This window comes from Triturus cristatus, chromosome 4_1, assembly GCF_964204655.1.
Source record: "Triturus cristatus chromosome 4_1, aTriCri1.1, whole genome shotgun sequence".
NCBI lineage: Eukaryota > Metazoa > Chordata > Amphibia > Caudata > Salamandridae > Triturus > Triturus cristatus.
The window spans coordinates 315,942,356-315,950,765 of NC_140585.1; the positions used below are offsets into that span (position 1 = coordinate 315,942,356).

The following is an 8,410-nucleotide window of genomic DNA, read 5'->3' on the forward strand; positions in this document are numbered from 1 at the left end:
ACAATTAACAGTTTAAAGTCACTGACTAATCACAGAAGAATATTTTAATTTTGCTGGTTTTCAGTTTAACTATTCAATTGACAAACAATGAAAAGCTAATGGTCAACAAAAAGGGGGAAAGATGTGGACAATTGTCCCTATGGAATTATTCACACACAAAAAATGTAAAGTTTAAACTATGAAATACGGTGTTACATCAATATAAATGTAAGCATGAAATCAATGCAGTAGATCTAACTTGCAGCATGTATCAAAAATATCATAAGAGGACCAAACCAAAAAAAAAAACAGTTTCATCAATATACACAAGATGTGTATAATAATGTATACTTCTAAGGGAACAGTGCAATGTGAAAAAAGCACGTCAGTAAATAAGTGTACAAAACGCAGCACAAGTGGACAGGAGGATGAATAAAAAAAATTCCATTGGAACGAGTCCTCTACAGAAGGAACTAGGCAAGTTCTTTGGAAAAAAATCAGTCCTTCTTCTGACGAGCAACAGTTTGACGCTAATTGGCAAAAACAATCAGTGGGAGAGAGTTCAAGAGAATATCACTACTACTCCAGCTATGCCAAAGCAGGCAATATACTGGTGATTTTCAATTATGGATTACACAAAACGTTATCAATGATTAAGACTGCTATAATGCGCCGAAAAAACAGTATTTAAAGGGAGGGGGTGCCCGCGCAAACGGGATCACAAGTGGGGAAAATGGAATAAGTATAGAGGAGAAATATGTATCTCTCCGACTATTGAACTCAGGAGGGAGAGGCAGCTGGGAAATGTGAGGTGAGCGCAGGATTAGCTGCACACAGGGTGAGGGGTCCTGAAAAGCCAGTGACATGACGACTCCTGACCCAGGGACACGCAAGTGCTTATTGCAGGGAGCGACTGGCGACATCTGAATTTAGATACCCTGGACTCCAGTGACGTTGGGGTGCGCTGAGGTTGAGTTGTAATGGTATGTACTGGCATATCTACATTGTCAAGGTAATTGTCACTGCTGCTGTCTTTGTTTCTAATAAAAATTGTTTAAAAAAATTTAAAAAAAAGACTGCTATAATGATTTGCCTTATTGCATCGTCCAAAGGGGTAATCGAAATGCCTTGAGACTTTTACTATTACATTAGTCCTATTTGTAATGATGATAGTATGCGCAGATCTCTAAACCCAAAGTTGTAAAAAAAAAATATATATATATATATATAAGCGATTAAGACTGGAGTGGACAGAAACCCCACATCTCGTCACAGACCTGAAGAAACAGAAACCTAAATAAAACAAGCATTTACAATGCAATGGTCTCGGCATTGTTAAAGTTAGAGCTATTGGCATTGCTCATGACATTATTTTTGTTTGTTTTTGTTTTTAAAACATTAAAAGAAACTGCATTGTTATTTCCAATGTCAATGGCTGAACCTGGTTCCCCAGTGCTACATCCGCTCCCTCACTGAACACCACACTGCCCCACTGAGAGAAATTCACATTGCCTTCAACTACAATCCAATTTGATCTGCTATAAACAACTGGATGCGACTCAATTCAACTTACGTACTAGGCAAGAGCAATATGCTGCCTAAAAGAAAAAGTAACAACATCCTGGAAAAAGCAAACACTCATAGGGAATGAAAGATTAAATAAAGCATGTGAAATAGGTCTCGCATTTATTTGCGTTGAAAATGACAATGCATTTTATTTATGTTTCGGTTTTCAAAACATAAATAAAAGGCATTGTCATTTCCAATGACAATAGCTTAAACTCTCGCAAACGCGAGACCGAAAGTCAGGCGAAGCACTGCAATCCCAGAGCTGGCCTGGCTGATGCTGCTCTGCCACTGCCCCTGCGTCCAAGGAGAGGAAGTAAACAGCTCGGTCTTGGCGTAGAGTCTCATTAAAGCTACATGTGTGTCATTAATTACGTTAAAGCCGTGGATCACATAGCAGGATCCGGCTGTTCATCTAGGAAACACTGAATGTGTGCACAAGTGGGTTGCCCAAAACCATACACTGCGTCAGGCAAGCCAAGCCGTTGTGCACGTTTTACATCCTGTAAGGAGACCCACTGGGCTTTGAAACCCTATGTTACAGTAACTGCAAATAAACACAAGTATAGCAAAATGTAGTGGATTCAGAGACCCCAGAAATCTTATCTTTGGATTGCAACAATGCTGTCTGAGGGCAGCACACAAGCTGTGCTTGTAAAGACCACACGGGCTGCGGGGACTGAATCCACCTTCAGGAGGGGGCTCACTGTAAACCAGGAAGTAATAAATTACCACAATGAAAGCCGCGGCCGCGAAAGGAGATACAAAACGGATGTAAGCCTGCACGCGGCTGCTGGTAGCCGCGTCTTTCTGTCTGGTGTCTACGATGGGGACGTGGCCCCTCATCCAAGGGCTTACATTAACAAAAGTTTTATCAGTCTCCGTAAATTCCCAGGAAACTGGCGATTTTGGATTCCTATCAATCTGCATGTCTGATCAATATAATATACTGGCCAAAAAATTATTTTGCCGAAGGAATCTACATAACTGTATCCATCATCATTTCCTGCAGGGGACGAAAGTTATGCGAGCGCAGGCTTCAAGCGGTACTAGCTTCCGAACCGCTCCCTTTCACATCAAAGGCTGAAACCTCCCACCTCCCGTTCACCCCATCTGCTAGCTAGTGCCCTAAAGCTATTTATGTGGCATATGTGCTGCGATCCAAGGTAGCTCCGCGCACCTCTGTTAATAGGGTAGACCTGGGAGATTCGTGTGTACCCGTCGTGACGTGGCGCTATGGGTTTGCCACCACAGGAGGTCTGCCACCTGCCTGTCCTGTGGGGACGCACAAGTCAATCCCCAGACCATGGTGGTCAACAGACCTCGTCACCCTGTCTCAGTGGGCCAGCCCCGTTTTTTTGTCAGCCCTCATGTCCGAGTCTGACAATTATTGAGTCTGCACGCAGTGGTGATCCTTTCAGTTGGCGGGGAGGGAGTGGCGGGAAATGAGTGCTCGGTCCGTTGTCAATGAAGAGCAGCCCGGGTTCTGGAAGACTGACAAAATACCAACCATCTGTCCCTTTCTAAAACATGGCTGCAGAGGTCTCGAGGAGAGGGAGGTTAAACTGCTCTCCCGTGCGATTCTCCTGGGTACACAGCCGGCAAAAACGGTCATTGCTGTTGCTTGCAGCTATACACTGCGCTCCGTTCTGGGGTGCGACGTGATGTCATTGTTTTGAAAGCTCCCCACATCCGAACTTATTTGATTAACTAATAACGCAGACACTTTCAAAAGCCTAGTATAATATGCGTACCTCAGTACCTAGGTGGTGAGTTGACTGCCGCTACAGAGCGGCGTGGAGTTTTGATATTCGAGCTTCCCTTGACCCAGAGCTTGCACTACCCGTGCCTGCAGCCAGCTGGCTGACTGTTCTGTGCTGCGCGCTATCCGATCGCTGAACCCGCCACGTCGAAGGCTGCCTCCGGGTCCCAGTGCACGAACAGGGTGAACGCGATATCCGAGCGCTGAGTGGCGAGCGTGTTTCACTCTAGAGCATTCTGCTGCGAGGCGTGCCTACCTTGGAGTCGTTCTCTCTCCTCAGAGCTCCCTGCGCTCATCTCCCTGCCATTACTGCGGGAGTGTAATTCAATCAGCAGCAAAGTGATTAAAGTGAGCCACAGGCGTGGGAGGAGTCTGCTTCGGAGGAAAGCCAGTAAACAACATTTCAAGCACACGAGCCGAGGCAATGTAAAACAAGGGGAGTTCGACAACAGTTCAAACTCCCCCCCCCCCGCCAATGAGAAACAAGGCAGAGCAAAAGGCACACCACCGCCTTTCTCCGAGGCAGAGCAGAAATGCCTCGGAGAAAGGCAGCGGCATTTTCGGATTCGGGGGCGTGTTTGTCTTTTCTCTCCTCCAGCCATTGGCTGGAGGAGAGAATGAGACTTCTTGCAAAAAACACGCCCCCCGATCCGAAAAGGACGGGGCCTAATCGGAATGACTGACCTCTTCTCCAATGGCTGGCCAGCATTCAAGAGGCCAGCCAATGGAGAACAGGGGAGAAGAGGGGCGGGTTCAAGCCCCTCTTCTCCAAGTCATTAAATCTCGCGAGCGAGACTGCGCAAGCGCAGCCTTCGCTAGCCGAGACCTAAAAAGCATGTTCAAATGATTACTGGTACAATAATGGTTTCACAAAAAATACACCTTAAGGTAAAATTGCTGTTTACGGAATAGCTGGATAACGTAGTCCTTAGAACATTCAGAATTATGAGATCTTTTTGCTTGTTCAAAAATTCACAGAATGTTTAAGTTTCTGGGCAACTTCCTATTTTAGACATTACAAGAGTTGGGACTGATATATCCATAGGACAAAAAAATACGTATGCCTTGTGGGTGTGACAGACGTTAGCAACATGTTTTTTCCACTGAACTGCATTGCAGACTTTTGTTCAATTGATCAGATTTTCTTCCCATACCAATATTACACCGAGGAAGAACACTACACGTTAACAAACGCCAGCATTAAGACACAACAGGGTCATATACATTATTTTTTAATAAATGTTATTATTAGCTGAAATGTATATTTCTGTCATTTAAATGTTTTTTGATGTGTTTATGTGGCTTATTTAAAACCGAAACAACAATATATAAATGACAAAACATGGAGCAAAGTAAAGGGAGTAAAAACTAAAACACCATCAACACCAACCAAATCAAACTGATATATCCCAAAAAGCATTTGGACCCACAATAATCCTTTTGGTCCTGGAATTTTTGGAGTAAACTCTTTTCTCTATTCCTATAAAAATCCATTTCACCTCAACACCACAGGACCGGGTACATATTTAGCTATTAAATATACTTAACAAAAATGATAACAGCATGGCTACTATCACTTTAAGGATCCAAAACATTAGGTGTGGATAGAATGGATAGAACGTAAGCCGGTCCAGGAAGGACAATGTCAAATGAAGTCTTGCTCAGAAATACAACAATAGACTCAACAGAAAGTTACCAGATCCACCAAACATGAATGTCTCTTCAGGCTTAATATGTGAACAGTGCAGTGTTTAAGAAATGTCTATTGCTCCACAATATACAAATGTTGTTGATAAACAAAAAACAAATGCTGGCATACCAGTTATGTCAACTTTGTGTGCTGTTAGCACTTATAATAGTATATTATACCGTCTTTACTATAACAATACTGTAAATGTAATACTTCTAAAATGCATGTGCATCATTATATTCCTCATTTGTGCATCATGCGTTTTAAGAAAAACAAAACAACATATCATGATCCTGGAAACAGTAAGACTGTCTGCTTTTAACACCATAATAAGACAACTATAATATATTAGTTTTTCTTATGTAAGAATTGTCCTACTGTTAACAGAATAATAGGTATGGCATTAGATTATGTGTCAATACATAGCATTACAATAAATAGTAGACTGTATTTGCTGTCAAGGTCAGCACTAATGCAGTGGTTTGGTGATTTGATTACCAACAGCTTCATATTCCAAACACACAAATTAAACGGCGTTAGCAAAAACAAATATCTCTCCACGTTCCACATAAAGGTTATCCTCTTTTCTTTCTATCTAAAAGGGTGAGGTTTGGCTGCAGAAAATTCGTATGTGTTCTTTACACAATCCCTGAAAGCCACCCACAACCAAACATAACCAATCCCACAAAGAAACACTGAAAGTAGCACTCTGCCCTTAAACTGAAGGTGTTATTGGCCAGCGTGGTGATTCAAGCATGCATGTCACTCAAATCTCTTCAAATTAGTTAGTTTGCCATCTTAGAAAAATGTTAAAGGTTAACACCTATTTAGAAAAATAGTGTCAAATATGTTGATGACAGAAAGCAAAAGAAATGCTGTGCATAATAATCAATTTGAATGTGAAGGTTTTACTTTAAATAGTACTGCTTCCTCACCATACTACTACTTCACGTTTGGTCAAATTATATCTTTGTTGACTTTAATTGGAGGCAGGAATCATTTAAAGCTTCAGTTTCTGTTTGCAACAATCCAGGTGGGGCACATCTGGAGAAGCAACTAAATCAGACCAGCGCAAAATGTAATAAACACAACAAAGGAGCGCTGATGCGCATTAAAGAGAGGATGGCTGAGCCACACAAATATTGCATTACAAAAACACTTTACACATCACACACAGAGGGTCTGATTTGAATATATGTCATTCGCAACATGTTCCACTGCTGATCACAGCATACGGGGGCAAGACGTAGAAATATCCTCGAGTAAAACCACCTGGCATAACTCTTGTGTCACTTTATATCGGAGCACTGGTAGAAAAACACAGGGCTTCGAAATCTTCACACACCCAAAACAGTGAGTGTAGAAGCACGTATCATTCAACGCCCTGCTCTTTGGGGTGTACCACTGCTTCAGCCTCCTACTGGAAATGATCTCGGTCCCACCTCCAACACGACAGCATGAGCAGCAGATAGGCGCCTGAGAAATGCCTCCCCAGAGGACAGCATTTGCAGCCAGCAAGAAAGGTAGGCAGTCAGAAGAAAGGCAGCCCTGTATCTCACTCGGAGATCTCTACACGGGAACAAATGTCCTCATGTTACAGAAGAGATGCTCCTCTTCAAGACAGCCAGGCAGCGGCCTGGGTAGAGGATCGACAGGAGAGACGGTGGATGCCTGACGTTCTTCGCCTCGGGAGCAGCAGTTGTTGGGCCTTTGAGCAGATGTGACTACTCGCGCTGCTTTTCATCTATGTGGGTGGGGCGTGGGTTTCTAACTAATATGTACATTGCCCATCATGAATACGGTGTTAAATGTGTGAAGGTAGCCAATGAACAAGGACTATACGATACACCTGCGATCACGGCTAATTTTGGGGCCAGCCATTATACAAAAGCTTCTCTAATGCGGGCAAGGAGCGTGAGATGAATTGCATTACCAAGAAAACAAGTGAGAGCGATTTAGTAAAAATGTGAGGAATTATGAATTTGTTACGGGGTGACATTTTCCAACGTTTGGGTTAAACTATCAACAAACAGGCCGAGGACAAATTGGCAGATATGTTACTGTGCTTGAAATATTAATGGCATGCTTGGTAATCTCTTTAAAATGTCAAGCATATATAGCGAGAGGAGTAAACATTGAAAAGGCTCATATGGTCACGCGTATACATAAGCATTCCAGAATATAGAATCAGAAAAGAAAATATTAACAACAAATTATGCGTTATGGAAAGAAAAACAGTCCACATAAAAAAAATCGTTTGACCAAATTTGTTTTCAGGAGGATGGAGGGTATCACTATTCTTTATAGTACGCCTGAAAGTGAAGCATGTTAGATCTGATTAAAGGGTGGGTCACATTGGGGAGGCTAATGACAAGTTAATGGCAAACTGTTGTTGGCATTTATATGGAGAATGCCTAGATGGCATCATTAGGCGGTGTCGGGGGTGTTGTTCGCGATAAGTCATCCATCAGGGTTTAAATTACAATATCTTGGGCAGGGCTCATCGCTCAAGGTTCACTTATTTTATGTTTTGGTTTCATATAGCGTTCTTGAAGCATTTAAATTATTTTAAACACACCGCAGCCCAAGGAATTTCCCATCACCTCAAGCTCTAATGCAAGCCTGCTACAGGCAGACATGTCATCCTATTTCTCTCTTGGGAGTGTGTCCTTTCTATGACACCTCTCTGCCTCCGTGGTGTCTACCACGGGCTGATGGCACGTTTGGTACCCCTTTATTACCTGTCAGTGCCTATTGCCTCTCCGCCGGCTCCCACACTCTTACTGTCACAAGGCCTTGCGCTGCTCCTCGGGATCACAAGCTCACACTTGACTCCAGCTACGAGAGTCCCAGTCGGGCGGAGTCCTGAACCGTCAAATACCCGTGCCCTCCTCCAGCCTCCTCTCCTCTACCGACATAGAATGCCCCATGCGCGCACCCGTTGAGCTTGCCGTCAGTCTCGCGCCAGCTCAGTCCCCAAGCCTGGAGCCCGATCCCTCCCCCCTCTTACTACTGCCCTAGCCCGAGCCCATAGAATGTCACACTCAGCTTCATGCGTCAACGTCACCTGCGCGCCGCCACAACACCGCCCGCCCACCAACCTCTCCTCTGCGTGCGCGACCCCGATAAAACTGTTTCTCAACAGTAGAAACAAAAAAAGGCCCCCTTCTTGAAGACACTAAAGAAGGACTCTGTGGCGAAATATAAGAAAGATCATGATGCCTGGAACTGGAGATGAGGCAGACCATAGTAAACAGCAAATTACTGTTACAACCCCACAGCCTAAGGGGACTTTCAGATACTGAAACAATTGACCTTTTTATTTATGCAACGCGACATCGAGTTTAAAAGTATATACTATTTCTAAATGAAATATGTACAAAATACAATAATGCTGTAATGGTGACGGCGTT

General features: G+C 43.4%; 1 protein-coding gene across 11 annotated transcripts in view; it reads right to left on the reverse strand.

Annotated features, from left to right (window-relative positions):
- The window catches only part of ERC1 (ELKS/RAB6-interacting/CAST family member 1), a 1,928,212-nt gene extending 1,920,139 nt beyond the window's left edge, over window positions 1–8,073 (reverse strand). For 9 of the 11 annotated variants that reach the window (XM_085652244.1, XM_085652242.1, XM_085652240.1 and 6 more), the window contains exon 1: window positions 7,739–8,043. The gene's annotated coding sequence lies outside the window, so the exon portion shown is untranslated. Of the gene's footprint in view, window positions 1–7,738 lie in introns of all 11 variants that reach the window. The other 2 variants (XM_085652245.1, XM_085652246.1) reach the window with 2 other exon arrangements.
- Window positions 8,074–8,410: the final 337 nt, after the last annotated feature.